Genomic DNA, 3,334 nt, shown 5'->3' with positions numbered 1-3,334 from the left:
GAAGTGCATGTTTATCAAACAAAACAAAGAGGGAATTGTGTAAGATTCTTTGGGAAGTTTTAGACAATTGAAGAGCTCACAGGGACACAGCCCCACAGCAGAATACTGCACCTGACTTTTCATCTTCCCTTAAAAATAGACTAATTTACCATTCTCATCCCAATCTCTCTCCTTTTTTGACAGTCTCCAGGTTTTCTTCTCTGCCATGACACAACCATTTACATAAGAGATCTCTGAACATAACATACCCTAACTATGAACTCGTCCAGTTATGAAGCAAAAATCTAAGTGGCTAGGTACACTGGTGCTCATATGAAATGTGTTTTGGGAATGTTTTTAGTCTGTTTTGGTTTGATTTGACTTAAATTAGGTTTCCTGATTTGGGGAAATAGCCAAGGTATATTTATTAGGCAATTAATCTCATGCATATTATTTATTGTGTTAGAATTTTTGAAGCAGCTATAAATTTCATTTTTCTTCTTTATGTGTTACTGTGAAATATCCTCTACCCGATCAGCACTTAACTGTGATCTATGATGTGTGACTGAATCTTTTGGTGAAGTTATCTGTTCTTAGGAAAAAAATAAGTACATACAGATTTGAGAGAGAATTAGTTTATACTCCACAGTCACTGTTATTTTTTTTTTTCCTTTTAAGAACTTGTGTTGTTATTTTCAAACCATTTAAGGACTAAGACTTTCTGCCACTTTCTATTTTAACAGCAATAACTAGCATTAGTATTTTCATAATCACTTTTAGAGAGAGGTTTGAAAAAAGATATATGGTATTTTTATGAAGAATATATTAGCCCCTTTTTATATATAAAGAAATTATAGTTACTTGCACAATGGAAATAGCAAAATTATTAATATTGGAAAAATTTGTACTCACTCTGCCATTTTATACCTGTGTTATAACTATCAAAGCACTGTCTCCCTTTGAATGTGAGCATAATAAAAACATTTAATTTGAGTTATCACAAGGAAAAATTAAATGAAAATAAAAATAAAAATATTTTTAAGAAAGCAACACTCACTTCGGCAGTACATATACTAAAATTGGAACCATACAGAAGATTAGCATGCTCCTTGTCCAAGCAAGACACGCAAATTCATGATGCATTTCATACTTTAATAAAATGAAAGAGACAAAAACAGATATGCAGCAGGTGTGGTGACATAAGCCTGTAATTCCAGCACTCAGGAGGCTGAGGCACGAGGATTGCAAAATTTCAAGGCCCCCCTCAGCTACACTGTGAGTTTAAGTCCAGCCTTGACTACACAGCAAGAAACTGTTTCCAAAAATAAATAATAGAATAAAATAAAATAACAAATACAACAGACATTCAAACTTTTGAAAACTTTTTTTTTTTTATTTTGGGCATCTAAATTTTTATAAAAATAATTTATGTGAGTCAGGTGAAGCTTTTACTCCAATTTTGATGTAGTAATTATTCTCACTGATATGTAAAAGCTTTTAAATAACCAAAGAATGAATTTTATGTGTTTTATAACTGCATTTAAATTCTAAGCTGCCTAACAGTATTATTTTTCTCTTCATTGAAAGATTAGAAAATTATGACTGGATCTCTAGTTAATCAAGAGTTGTTCATTTCACTTTCAACCACTTTCTTATTGAAGAAAGCCTAAGATTAACAGGATTGAAGTTGATCTGAGGTGATTATGTCTCTCATCATCTTTTCTTTTAAAAAAATTATGTTAATTTTATTCCCAACACTTTTAAATCAAGATATTTATCTGGCACTAATTCAAAAATAATATAAAAGGATACTACAGGGTATACAAGGGATTTTTTTTTTTACTCTCAGCCATTAAAAGGCAATGTGCATATCCAGTCTTCAAGGATTAGAAGAAGACATCAGTCCAGATGTAAAATGTCCCCATGCTAAGATTTGTAAATCCTTTATCTGTCCCTGCACATGAGTAATCTTTGAAGCATTCCCTGAGCAGAAGTGTATGCAGTAAAATATCACCTTGTCTGTAAAATGAGGCAATCTTCTGTGAGCAGAACTTCCTAACCTTCTAATCTAGCAGGTCGGTTATATTCTGATTCCAGAAAGAAAAACTATGTATCCGTGTGTATTAAATAGCTCTTTCCCTTTTTCGTCTTCTGTTATCAAATAATTACAGGAGTTTAGGGGGAATACCATTTTGTGCTTAGGATTTCTTTCTTTTTTTCTTTCTTTCTTTTTGAACACTTCAAAGTGAAAGCTTTCATTAAATTTGAGTGCCAGTCATTATTTGTCAAAAACTCAAGTGATGATGTGGAGTATGACTGTCTAAGTGGCAAAGAGCTTGGCCCCTGACAGCATTCCAAGCCTGAGTTCTGAACCTGTGCTTAGTCACGGGGACTATGGGAATGGATTTTATTTTTGTTAAGTGCCTACCATGTGAAATGTAAGACCTTGAGCCTATTTTCTCATTATTAACTCTTCTGGTGAGGAGGAAGTACCTTTGTAAAAATAATAAACCCACAGCCATTAACAAGCTTTTAATACATGAGAGTTTAAAGGATAGATGTATGTTTTCATACTAATTTTCCACCTGGAATTAAATTCTGGAAAAAGCATGGAAGTCAAGGACATGGCCAGTTCCACACTGTGCATTCTGGTAGAGAATTCTAACATAAAAAAGAATTCACTAGAAGTGTCACAAAGATGGATATTCACAGTTTCCTGTGGGGATCCAAATTTATGGTTTGTTATGTAAGCTGCCATCCTTCTGTTTCCTCAAAAATTAAAGGGAGTATTTTCCTTCCCTTTTTGAATGTTTCCACTTTGGCAACTTTGCTCCTTCTGTAAGTAGCACTTACTCTGTTCCATTATCATTTCCATGTACCTGTGATTTCTGAGAGTAGACCAGGTCAAGTACCCACTGTCTTTTGGGAGGGGACTTGCTCATCATTGTACCTGGAATAAACTGCCTGTAATTTATATCACATGTAAATTATGTTGTAGTCAGGGATTGTACACAGAGAACAACTAGGATTAGGACACGGAGTTTATAATATTTTTATAATGGTCACAGTGAGTTAACACAGGAATATGCAGGAAATCTATCCGCAACACCAAAGACATAGATTATTCAGTCAAGAGTCTAAACCCCAAAGCAATGTCCCACATGAGTCCAGATAAAAACCCAGAGCCCAGGACAATGCCTCCCACGAGTCCAACTGGAGGTCCAGAGCCCACAAGAAGGGGCTCACGCCAGTCTCTTTTACGGATCGTGTCGGGAAGACACAAGGGTCAGCGGTGGAAGCCAGAAAGTCTATGCCAGCAGGATGAAGGAGCTGTGCTAGTGGGATGAGGGTTCTA

General features: G+C 35.0%; 1 non-coding gene across 1 annotated transcript; it reads left to right on the top strand.

Moving 5' to 3' along the window:
• Positions 1–1,028: 1,028 nt before the first annotated feature.
• LOC111757607 (U6 spliceosomal RNA) lies at positions 1,029–1,133 on the top strand. The gene has a single exon (XR_002791912.1). It is a non-coding gene; the product is annotated as a U6 spliceosomal RNA (small nuclear RNA).
• The last annotated feature ends 2,201 nt before the right edge of the window (positions 1,134–3,334 follow it).

This window comes from Cavia porcellus, unplaced genomic scaffold (genome assembly GCF_034190915.1).
Source record: "Cavia porcellus strain 051 isolate PalLab524CR breed Dunkin Hartley unplaced genomic scaffold, mCavPor4.1 scaffold_31, whole genome shotgun sequence".
Classification (NCBI taxonomy): Eukaryota; Metazoa; Chordata; class Mammalia; order Rodentia; family Caviidae; genus Cavia; species Cavia porcellus.
Note: the sequence above shows the minus strand (reverse complement) of the source record. Positions and strands in the feature narration are given on the sequence as shown.